The following is a 13475-nucleotide window of genomic DNA, read 5'->3' as shown; positions in this document are numbered from 1 at the left end:
AAGGACTGTCTCTTCAGTGAATGGCGCTGAGAAAACTGGACACTAAATGCAAAATGTAACTACACCACACACAAAAATTTTAAACAGATGTATAACTTGAACATAAGACCTGAATCCATAAACCTCTGAGAAGAAAACACAGGTAGTAAGTTTCTCAATGTTGGTTTTGGCAAAGTCCTCAGATTGGACACCAAAAGCAAGGGCAACAAAAGCAAAAATAAACAAGTGGAATATCAAACTGAAATCTTCTGCATGACAAAAGAAACTATCAAAAACTTAAAAAGCAACCTACCCAATGAGGAAAAAACATCTGAAAATCATATGCATGAGAAGAGGCTAACATCCAAAATATAAAACACGCAAACAAATCAAAACAAAAACTATGTTAAAAAGGGGGAGAATACGTGAATAGATACTTCCCAACGATAACATACATGTGGCCAACAGACACTGAAAAAGTTATTCAACATCACTAATCATTATCAGAAAAATGTAAGTCAAAATGGGAGTCAGCTGTCACCTCCCAACTGTTGGAATGGCAATTGTCCCAGAGACAGACACCAGGTGTGGTCAAGGGTGTATAGATGAGGGGACCCTATGCACTGTTGGTGAGAATGCAAATTGGTACAGACACAGTGGCAAACAATATGGAGGTTCCTGAAAAATAAACACAACTACTACATGACCCAGTAATTGCTCTATTGAGTATTTTTTGGAGAACACAAAAACACTACTTCAAAAAGAGAGATGCACTCCCATGTTCACTACAGTATTATTCACAATAACCAGACATGAAACATAGACCTTGAGAGCATTATGCTAAGTAACTCAGAAACAGAAAGACAAATACCAGATGCTCTCATGTACATTCCACACAGAAACAAAAACATACTGAATGCATACATACTGAGAACAGATTGGTGGTTGCAATGTCCGGGGGCGGGGGAAACAAATGAAGGTGGTCAAAGTCACAACAGTCCATCCAGAAGTTATGGAATGTTCTGTGCAGCATGGAGTCTAAAGCTAACCCTGCAGGATGGGGTACAGGTTTACCCACTATTTGAAAGTACAGTGTTCCTAGGAAACTGTTCACAGCAGAAATGGTGTAAAGAAAGAATTACCATTAAATTACACAGGAAAAATTAGTGAGCATGCTCAGACTCCAAAAATTCCTTCTCTTTGGCCTTTCTTAGGCCTCAGGATACAAATTCCTAACAGATGCCCAAAGTAGATGGAGATAAAGCACAACAGATGCTCAGACACAATCCGGAGTGCTGATGGCTGGACACAGAGAGTGGTTCTCAGGAAGGAACTGGTTGGGGTGCATGCCACCTCTGTAGTGATTCCCCACAAAACAGATGCTGAACGCAATGCCCACTTTTTTGCTTTTTTCATAACAGGTTTCTTCCTGTTACTGAAGCCGTGTATTAACGTAGATCTTTCAAAAGAGCAAGTGTCTTACCATGAGCTTTGAAAAAAATGGGGGAGACTTGTACTTGAAAGCTGCTGAGGGAGTAGATGTTAAATGTTCTCCCAGACATAAACAGCAGATCCACTGTGAAAGGCACCTTCCTCAGCAGGTGGAACACGGACTTCCTCCTACCTCCCAGAAACCTCCTCTTTCCCCTCACTAAGGGCACCCAACAAGAGCTGGGAGTTACCTCAATTCCTCCTTTCTCCCATTCTCAATATCTAAGCAATAGGCAAATCCTGTGAACTCCATCTTCAAAATACACCCAGAATAGTACTAACCGTTCCTTCCAAGGCCACCTGTCTGGCCCACACTAGAGCCCATCTCTTGCCTGAGTTCCTAGAAAGGCTTCATCATTGACCACCCTTGCCCATCCTCAACCCTGTGTCATCTGTTCTCAACACTGTAGCCAGGATGGCCCAGTGAAATAAGGTCCCATAGGGTCACACCATGCAATGGCTTTCTGTCACCCTACTGTCGTCTCCATGAGGTCATGTCCTAAGCTGCCTCCTGCAGCCATGAAAGTTTCTTGCTGCTCCTGCCCCAGGGCCATTGCACATACTTTCTCTTCCATTTATAATGCTCTTGATATCACTCACCTTCTTTAGATCTTGACTCAAGTATCACCTTCCTAGTGAAGTCCTACCTGGCCCCTATGTGAATAGCAAGCGCCACCCCCCTCCCCTTCAGCACCCCAGCCCTGTTCCCTGCTTTATATTTCCAGAGCAGTTATCACAGTCACCAGAACATCTTGGCAAGGTAGAAACAGAGGCCTACACAGACGGTTTCACCTCTGACTCCCTCCAATTTCCTAGTCCAGAGCCCTGGGGGGGAAGCTGACCAGAGCTGTAGCACAGTCAGGATGCCTGGGCCAAGGGGTCCACCTACTGCACCCTCAACACAATCAGGAAAATGAGCCACAAGAGGAATCCACTTGCACTGAAACCTGAAACCAGACAACTTCCTCGATTCCAGGTGAGCACACACACTTCCTCCCCTTGCCTGATGTGCTCATCTGAGAAAGCTGAGCAGAGAAGCATCCCAAGGTCCAAATCTCCCTTTGGCCAAGGTGCTGGGAAACAGATATCTCTCCTTCCTGTACCAGCCACCTGGTACCACGGCAGTACCACGTAGCCATGTCACATGATTGATGTCAGGCACCACACAGAACTAGAGCTTTAAGGAGACTGGTGGGCTGTGTGGCCTTGGAACCTAATGGCAGGAGCTGAGATTTCAGTTCCAAATGAAAACTGGCCTCTTCCACACATCACAGGAAAGTGGAGGATTTCTCAGGGGTGTGGCTCTGGAAAAAGTGCTTCTGCTGGCTGAATTCACAGACACCAGGCAGAGGACACTTGCTGAGCCTCATCTGAGGAAGCAAGGGGCACCTGGGCAAGAATCAATAATGCTGCCTGTGGGCTGCTTCCCACCAACCACCCTGCTGAGTCGAGGGCTTGAGAACAAAACAGGAAGCAACTTTCATATCACATCTGCAGAAGGAGGGCTGGCCAGGTAGCAGAGCCCTGTCCCTGGAGCAAGCTGGCATGCTCTCAAGAGCAATGGTCCACAACCATGGCCTCAGAATCTCCCAGCTATCTGATCTGATGACACTGCCAGGCTCAGACATGATCACATGGTGAGTCATAAGACCCAGAGATTGCTTCCCACGCCAGCTCAATGCTACTCAAGAGAAGCAAACTCTAGCATCAGAAATGTGTTCATCAGGCACCTGGGTGGCTCAGTGGGTTAAGCCTCTGCTTAGGTCATGACCTCAGGGTCCTGGGATCGAGTCCCGCATTGGGCTCTCTGCTCAGTGGGGAGCCTGCTTCCTCCTCTCTCTCTCTCTCTCCCTGCCTGCCTATCTGCCTACTTGTGATCTCTCTCTGTCAAATTTTTTAAAAATTTAAAAAAAAAAGAAATGTGTTCATCATTAGCTCTGGAATTCCCCAAGTTTGTCTACACGGGACCACCCAGGTATCCCATCCAGATCATTCCTCAAGTGCCCTAGGGTTTCAAGCCACTTTCAAGTTGCCCTTCAAAAGGCAGGAACTGGTCCAATGAGGCAGACCAGCCACATGACTCTATGTGCTGGAAACTCAGACAACATCCTTCCTGAACACCAACACTTCCAAGTCCAAGTTTCAAACCTTTGCTCACTGGGCACTGAGCACCATGTCAGCATGAACACTGTTCTTCCAAATCTCTTGTCTCCCATTCCTTAAAATCAGAAATGAAGCTCCAGTCACCACTCTATTTTCCCTTCAGAGAAGTAGGAAAAGGATAGGATAAAGCACTATGTGTCCGCAGCACAATTCTATCAAAATATAATTCCCTGATTAAAATGCTTCAAAGTATAGGGATAGAGGGAACGTTCCTGAACTTCATAAAATCTATCTATGAAAAACTCACAGCAAATATCATTTTCCATGGAAAAAACTAACAGCCTTCCTTTTGAGATCAGGAACATGACGAGGATGCCCACTCTCACCACTGTTGTTCAACATAGTACTGGAAGTCCTAGCAATAGCAATCAGACAACAAAAACAAAACAAAAAAAAAGAGGTATTCAAATTGGCAAAGAAGAAGTCAAACTCTCTCTCTTCACAGATGAAATGATACTTTATATAAAAAAACCAAAAAACTCCACCTCCAAACTACTAGAACTCACACAGCAATTCAGTAATGTGGCAAGATACAAAATCAATGTACAGAAGAGGAGGTGAACCATGAGAGACTATGGACTCTGAAAAATAATCTGATGGTTTTGAAGGGGTGGGGGGTGGGAGGTTGGGGAAACCAGGTAGTGGGTATTGGAGAGGGCACAGATTGCATGGAGCACTGGTTGTGGTGCAAAAACAATGAATACTGTTATGCTGAAAATAAATTTTTAAAATTAAAATAAATAAATAAATAAAAGAATATGGCCTAAAAAAAGAATTCTGTTATGCTGAAAAGAAATTTTTAAAAAATGAAATCAGTTGCTTTCTTATACACTTACAATAAAAATATTGAAAGGAAAATTAGAGAATCGATTCCATCTACTATAGCACCAAGAACCATAAGATACCTGGGAATAAACCTAACCAAAGATGTAAAGGATCTGTACTCAAGGAACTACAGAACACTCATGAAAGAAATTGAAGACACAAAAAGATGGAAAAGCATTCCATGCTCATGGATCAGAAGAATAAACATTGTTAAAATGTCTATACTGCCTAGAGCAATCTTTACTTTCAATGTCAACCCAATCAAAATTCCACCAGCACTTTTCAAAGAGCTGGAGCAAATAATCCTAAAATTTGTATGGAACCAGAAGTGACCCCGACTTGCTAAGGAAATGTTGAAAAAGAAAAACAAAACTGGGAGCATCACGTTGCCTAATTTCAAGCTATACTACAAAGCTGTGATCACCAAGACAGCATGGTACTGGCACAAAAACAGACACATAGACCAGTGGAACAGAGTAGAGAGCCCAGATATGGACCCTCAACTCTATGGCCAACTAATCTTTGACAAAACAGGAAAAAATATCCAGTGGAAAAAAGACAGTCTCTTCAATAAATGGTGCTGGGAAAATTGGACAGCTATATGTAGAAGAATGAAACTTGACCATTCTCTTATACCATACACAAAGATAAATTGAAGTGGATAAGAGACCTCAACATGAGTCAGGAATCTATCAAAATCCTGGAGGAGAACATAGGCAGTAACCTCTTCAACATCAGCCACAGCAACCTCTTCCAAGACATGTCTCAAAGGCAAAGGAAACAAAAGCGAAAATGAACTTTTGGGACTTCATCAAGATCAAAAGCTTCTGCCCAGCAAAGGAAACAGTCAACAAAACAAAGAGCCAACCCACGAAATGGGAGAAGATATTCACAAATGATAATACAGACAAAGGGCTGATATCCAAGATCAATAAAGAACTCTTCAAACACAACACTCAAAAAATAGATAATCACATGGGCAGAAGACATGAACAGACACTTCTCCAATGAAGACATATAAATGACTAACAGACACATGAAAAATGTTCATCATTAGCCGTCAGGGAGATTCAAGTCAAAACCACATTGAGATATCACCTTACACCAGTTAGAGTGGCCAAAATTAACAAGTCAGTAAACAACTAGTGTTAGAGAGGATGTGGAGTAAGAGGAAGTGTTCCTCTTACACTGTTGGTGGGAATGCAAGCTGGTACAGCTACTCTGTAAAACAGTATGGAGGTTCCTCAAGAAATTCAGAATTTGTAAGCTACCTTACAACCCAGCAATTGAACTACTGGGATTTACCACAAAGATACAGACATAGTGAAAAGAAGGGTCACCTGTACCCTAATATTCATAGCAGCAATGTCCACAATAGCCAAATTGTGGAAGGAGCTGAGATGTCCTTCAACAGACGAATGGATAAAGAAGATGCGGTTCGTACCCACAATGGAATATGACTCAGCCATCAGAAAGGATGAATACCACCATTTACATCAACATGGATAGAACTGGAGATTATTCTAAGTGAAATAAGTCAATCAGGAAAAGACAATTATTATACGGTTTCACTCATATGTGGAACATAAGGAACAGCGTGGAGGACCATAGGGGAAAGGAGGGAAAACTGAATGGGAAGAAATCAGAGAGGGAGACAAACCATGAGAGACTCTGGACTTGGGAACCAAACTGAGGTTGCATTCCCACCAACAGTGTAAGAGGGTTCCCCTTTCTCCACATCCTCACCAACATTTGTTGTTTTCTGCCTTGTTAATTTTTGCCTTACACTGTTGGTGGGAATGCAAGTTGCTGCAGCTGCATTGGAAAACAATGTGGAGATTCCTTAAATGAAAAATAGAGCTACCCTATGACCCTGCAAATGCACTATTGGGTATTTACCCCAAAGATACAGATGTAGTGAAAACAAGGGCCATCTGTATCACACTGTTCATAGCAGCAATGACCACAGTTGCCAAACTGTGGAAAGAGCCAAGATGGCCTTCAACAGACCATATGGATAAAGAAGATATGGTCCATATATACAATGGAATATTATGCCTCCATCAGAAAGAATGAATACCCAACTTTTCTATCAACGTGGATGGGACTGGAGATTATGCTCAGTGAAATAAGTCAAGCAGAGAGAGTCAATTATCATATGGTCTCACTTGTGGAGCACAAGAAATAACATGGAGGACATTGGGTGAAGGAGAGGAGAATGGAGTTGGGGGAAATTGGAGGGGGAGATGAACCATGAGAAACTGTGGACTCTGAGAAACAAACTGAGGGTTTGGAAGGGAGAGAGTGGGGGGTTGGGAGAGCCTGGTGGTGGGTATTAAGGAGGGCACATACCGCATGGAGTACTGGGTGTGGTGCATAAACAATGAGTCTTGGAACACTGAAAATTTTTAATTTAATTTAAAAAAAGAAAAATATATATAATTCCTTGGTCTTTCTCATACTGACAGCCCTATGTTACCCATACTAATGAGAGATACCATAAGTTTAGTCAACATATATATATTTGATCTTGTGTTTTTCCTTTTGATATTTGTATCTCAAATTCAATGTCTATATTGCTTTCTTAAAGTAATAATAATAATAATAATGACATGGTCATGTAAGGGTCTGGATCCCCATTGTCAGACAACATGGCTCTGGTTCAGATAACACAACCTCAGCCCATGAAGCAAAGCCCACACCCTCAGGGATCCTGACACATCTCATGGGTGAAGAGTTCTGTACAACATGGAGTTGTCTGAGTACAAAGGATGCAGGCACCCTCCAGCACTCATTCTGTTTTCTTCATAAATTCCCCAGTTCAAGTCACAAGTGATTCACCAGGTCAAGCTTCCAGAGCCCAGGATGGGTCACCAGGTGAGCAGCACTTTCTCCCACCTGGAAGGCTAACGGGAGACTCGATTTCCTTTGGGAGCATGGTGCACCACTCCCCAAGCTCCTAACAAGATACACTTCTTCTCCATTTCTCCTCACAAATGGCACCGTGCTGCTTCCTGTCAGCGAACGGGAGAAGAATGAGGCACAAACAAGTCAGCTGCAAGAGAAAAGGAGCAGAGGACAACAGTAGAAAAGACCGTTGCCCCAAACAACTCCTCAGTCCTGCTTTTCTTAGATAGAAACAATAACCAACAGAAGAGCCAAAGAAGGCCAAACATTAGTCATATGCCTTGTAGATAAACAAGAAGGAAGGCAAAATATGTCTGGACAAGCAGTATAAAGTTTATAGTTGAACAAGCACATTCAAAGGACTTATCTAATTAGCCACAGGTGCTCTTGGGGGGGGGGAAGGGGAGATAACGGAAAAATGAAGCAGGCGGTGTTCCTCCCTGAGCTGGCTGGATGTTCCTAGCTGCTCAGCTTCAAGGCCGTATATCATCCTCTCCCCCAGAGGCCTGTTGCCAGTATGTGTTTTTCTTAAGGCTATATCTAAATGTGCTTGGTAACTAGTAAAATTTCCCATGGGTTATATTTTAAGTAATACATTGTTCTGAGGGACAGTTGCAGCACTGCACCCTGTTACAGCTCTGAGGCTGTGTTTTAATTTAAAAATATTTTCTAATATCATGAAAGAGAAAAACATGAACATCCACAAAGGATTCTTTTAATATTTCAAAATATTATTTTACTGTTGTTTAATTAAAACAGGAAATGAAAACGCACATATAGGCCCTTCCATCAGCAGGTACAATTCACTGGGGTGACTTAAAGAAGAGCAGGAAATAAAAGAGTAACAGACATTTTGATGACTCATCATTTCCACAATCAAACTTTTGAAACTTCACACACATGCAAAGAAAGAAGCACAAACAAACGTCTCAGCCTGGCAACTCAGAGAAGTATGAATTGGAGTGATATAGACAATGAGGTTGCGTGTGTTGGCTGAAGTTGGTGGCACAGAAGAAGGTGCCCTGCCAGCTCTCCACCTGTGCCTCACCTGTCCTCAGTGAGGAACCTGCTCACAGCCCTGATCTGTCACAACTGTCACACGGGAGACACTCAGCCACCCCTGGAGCCAGCCCTGCCCACACCCTCCTGCAGAATTGCACTCCACTCTCCTCCAGGACCCCTGTTAGCTCTACCCAGACCTGGAACTCCCCTGTCTGCTGCAAAGCTCCAGGATCCCCGCAACCCCCACCTTCTTCCAAAATTACACTGGCCCAAGGCTTTCATGAGAAAGGCAGAAGGCTACCTAACGAATGGTTAACACCTACTTTCCTCTTCTGTCATATTTCTCTCCACTTACAAACTATAAGTAATGTATCAATGGAACATGAACGTGCTCTGAGATCTGAATCTTTTATTGTAGCTTTCTGGGGACTCCTTGTGCAATAAAATATCATATCCCATGACAGGGGGGGTTAAAACTATTGTTTACAGAATAATACAACCCAAATCACCTTATTTTTAGTTGCTCTTCATTAAGCAGGAAGCTTCTGTGTAAAAAGACCTTCCATAAATATTATCTGCCAGCAATTTCATAAGGAGGAAACAGAAACTCTGTGGGATACCCTGACTCACCCAGTGTCAGACAAGCAGTTCCAGGACTCACCCCATGGCTACTGATGCCAAGCCCCTTGAAACTACAAGCATGCCTCTATTCAGGAGAATTCCCAAAGACTCTCCTTCTGACTCTACCACCAAAGAAACTACAGAGAAAATATAGCACATCAAAATATCTAGATGATACATTTAATAAAACTAGAAAATAAAGCTCAACTTTTAAATAGTAAAAGCCTACTTTGAATAATTTTGAATTTTCCCTTGACCCTAATTATAACTCTTTTGATGGAAAGACTAATCAATTATGAAGCATCACCCTTGACAAATGACATCATCAAGGTCTGTATCTGATGACAAAAAGCCACCTAACTCTAGATGTTGGCCACTCAGTCATATCCTAGGCCCAATTGAATAAACTCTGTTAGATAAGAGGAAAAGATTATATGTTCAAAACTCACAAAGAATAAATCTCATCTTCCCTTTCTTTCTTTTTTTTTTTTATTTTCAGCATAACAGTATTCCTTGTTTTTGCACCACACCCAGTGCTCCATGCAATCCGTGCCCTCTCCAATACCCACCACCTGGTTCCCCCAACCTCCCACCCACCGCCGCTTCAAATCCCTCAGATTGTTTTTCAGAGTCCATAGTCTCTCATGGTTCACCTCCCCTTCCAATTTCCCTCAACTCCCTTCTCCTCTCTAACTCCCCTTGTCCTCCACATTATTTGTTATGCTCCACAAATAAGTGAAACCATATGATAATTGACTCTCTCTGCTTGACTTATTTCACTCAGCATAATCTCTTCCAGTCCCGTCCATGTTGCTACAAAGTTGGGTATTCATCCTTTCTGATGGAGGCATAATACTCCATAGTGTATATGGACCACATCTTCCTTATCCATTCATCTGTTGAAGGGCATCGTGGTTCCTTCCCTTTCTAATAAAAGTGATTTCCTAAAAAACAGATGTTCAGTTTACCTTTTGAAAGCAATAAATGAACAGAGAAAACAATGCAGTGTTCTGCCTGTAGGGAAACTAACTCCTGCACCCAATCTAGATTGCTGACAGCTACTTCAGGTTTACTTCATCGATCAACTAGAGACAAGAGAAAACTCCAGTAGGTTTGGGGTTAAAAAGAAGTTTTATGATGTGACACTGCACCCAATGTACCTGCTGCTCTCTCAGAATGCTGACATTCTGTGATAAGCTGTATGACTGACTCAGATGCTGATATTCAAAACTTCCAGTCTCGTGGGGCCAGAGAGAAGTGTTGTCAGGTGGGCATAAGTAGGCACCTGCAACCTACAGCTTGCACATCTGCTTCAGTTTCTGGGAGAGGGGAAACACATACTTGTCTCTTAAGTAGTAATGATCTTCATTAGAAAGTAGATCAATGACATTGTCTTTTTTGGTAAGGTGAAATTACTCTTCCAAATGAAGAGTTCTTCATCTGTTCTTCATGCAACTTGAGTGGGGTCTGGTTTAGTCCAGCTTCCAGGCCTCCACATAGAGGATGCTCCTGAATGATCCTGACAGCCCATTACCTCCATCCCCGGGGACACAGGGCACAATGCTGAAATTGGGGAGTGGTTCTGGGGCCGTTGCCACCACACCCGTGCTGGGGGAGGGGCCAGGAACCAGGAAGACCCTCCTGCGTGATCCAGATAGGCCATTACCACCATCTCTGGGGGACACGGGGCACAATGCTGAAGTTGGGGGTTGGCTCTGAAGCTTGTTGCTGCCACACCTGTGCCTGAGGGGACAGGAGACACCCCGCTGAACTTGGGGTGCTGCTCAAGATCCATTACCTGCACTGTGCCAGGGGACAGGGAGCATCCCATTGAAGTTGGTTACTGTGTGTCATCCTTAGGTGCACTCTTCTCTGGGAACACAGGAAACCTGAAATGTCTGCAAGGCATCCCACAAAGCCTGGAGTGAGCAGGCATCCTGAAGTCCATGGATCTGGGGGATATGTCCAGTTGACAGACATTGGGCAGAAGAGACTTTCAAGGGGAAAAAAACCTCATCTGAGTTCCCAGGATTAGCTCACCCTTCCAGTACCCCTGCCTCCCACCTGGGGCTCACCCTACCTTGGGACCCCCACCCCGGCCCACAGCGTGTACTCACCCAGGAGGGAACTCCACAGGTCAAGTTCACCTTCTCCTGCCCCACCTCTGCATCCCAGAGCAGCTTGGGGCTGCCCAGAGAGAGGTAGCTCCATGCCCATCCAATGACTGGTCAGAGAGGTGGTGCCCTGAGCCCACTGGATGCTGCACCTGTCTGCACTGGGCCACATGCCCTTAAACCTGTGCCTCCCTGTAACTGCCAGTGGTCCCAGAGGTGCCTCCTGCCCCAACACCTGGCTGGGCCCTGAGAGCAAGGATAGAGTTGTGGTCAGAGCCCCCCCCCACACACAGGGCCCCTTCCATGGACCTCTCTAGCTACAGACCACCCCCAGAGCCCTGCCCCTTCCTTTCCTGCACCAAACCCTGCCTACAGAGGTGTGCCTGGCTCCCAGCAAGGTCAGCTGTTCTCAGAAGTAATGTTTTGGCTTTAGGAAATGCATTGGTTTCCCACATTTCCAAGGCAATTTTAAAACCCAAAAAGTAATGTTCTAAGTGGGAAGAGTTTCACATTCTGGCCTCAACCATGGAGTGGCTAGTGCTTCTCAGACCTTCAAAGCATCATTCTAGGATCAGCCCATTTGTGCTGTAATATATATACATATACTTGGTTCTGCAAGGAAGCTCCAGGATGAACAAGAACAGCCAAGCTTCTATGCTGTTGGAGTTGTGAACCAGGAATATTTTTCACTTAAGAAGAAAACATATTGTTATTGTCAACACTAAATGAACAAAGCCCTTTAAACATTTTAGAGAGAAAGGAAGAGAATTTTTATTCAAACCCAAGTCAGGACAGCTGCCTGAGAGATACAGTCTTCACAAGGAAAGGGACTGCTCCAGGGAAGGAACATTTGGGGCAGGTTTATATATTTGTTCTGTTTTGTTTTACAGACAGAGTTACACAACATCATGAGGAAGAACATTCCAGAAAGTTACAGACTTTTTCCTATGTTTTCAGTATATGCAAGTCAGTATGACTTTAATCTCATGGGAGCAGGAGAGGTTCTTTTGTTTTTCTTATCTTCATATTGGCAATGGCATTTTTTGGTTATCTTTTTCTTCTTGAAGAAGATGTACAACATGTGCTTGGGACAGAAATAGGGCTCATGCTCTAAGGTTTTGCCCAGTCATTTTGATCTTGGTAAAATGTTAAATGATAACTTCCCTGGGAGCCCAGGATCCAGGCCCATGGATGGTAAAAGATAAAAATTTCCATTATCATTATAATTACTACTAAGGGGAGGAACCTGAGACAAAAGCACCTTTAACAATAGTACCAAGAGGGGAGGAGTCAAGATGGTGGAGAAGTAGCAGGCTGAGACTACTTCCGGTAGCGGGAGATCAGCTAGATAGCTTATCTAAAGATTGCAAACACCTACAAATCCAACGGGAGATCGAAGAGAAGAACAGCAACTCTAGAAACAGAAAATCAACCACTTTCGGAAAGGTAGGACTGGCGGAGAAGTGAATCTAAAGCGACGGGAAGATAGACCGCGGGGGGAGGGGCCGGCTCCCGGCAAGCGGCGGAGCAACGGAGCACAAAATCGGGACTTTTAAAAGTCTGTTCCGCTGAGGGACATCGCTCCAGAGGCTTAACCGGGGTGAAGCCCACGCAGGGTCAGCATGGCCTCAGGTCCCACAGGGTCACAGAAGGATCGGGGGTGTCTGAGTGTCGCAGAGCTTACAGGTATTAGAACAGGGAAGCCGGCTACAGAGACAGAGCCGAGGAGTAAGCTCTAAGCTCGGGGTTACCTTGAACCGGTCGCAGGCTCGGTCAGCTCGGAGCGCGGCCGGAGGCAGGGTGACGGGAGTAAATCGGCGCTGTTCTCTGAGGGCACACTGAGGAGTGGGGCCCCGGGCTCTTGGCTCCTCCGGGCCGGAGACCGGGAGGCCGCCATCTTCATTCCCGCCCTCCGGAACTCTACGGAAAGCGCTCAGGGAACAAAAGCTCCCGAAAGCAAACCCGAGCGGATTACTCAGCCCGGCCCCTGGTAAGGGCGGTGCAACTCTGCCCGGGGCAAAGACACTTGAGAATCACTACAACAGGCCCCTCCCCCAGAAGATCAACAAGAAACCCAGCCAGGACCAAGTTCAACTACCAAGGAGTGCAGTTTCAATACCAAGGAGAGCAGCGGAATTCCAAAGGAGGAGAAAGCAAAGCACGGAACTCATGGCTTTCTCCCCATGATTCTTTAGCCTTGCAGTTAATTTAATTTTTTTTCTTTTTCAATTTATTTTTCTTCTTCTGCTAAATTTTTTTAACTTTTACCCTTTCCTTTTTTAACGTTTTTTAACTAGTTTATCTAATATATATATTCTTTTTTTCCTTTTTATATTTTTTCTTTATTGGTTTTCTTTTTTTAATTGTTTCTTT

Source organism: Enhydra lutris, unplaced genomic scaffold (assembly GCF_002288905.1).
Source record: "Enhydra lutris kenyoni isolate GAN:26980312 unplaced genomic scaffold, ASM228890v2 scaffoldscaffold21, whole genome shotgun sequence".
Lineage (NCBI taxonomy): Eukaryota > Metazoa > Chordata > Mammalia > Carnivora > Mustelidae > Enhydra > Enhydra lutris.
The sequence above is the reverse complement of the archived record's forward strand: the minus strand, read 5'-3'. Positions refer to the sequence as shown.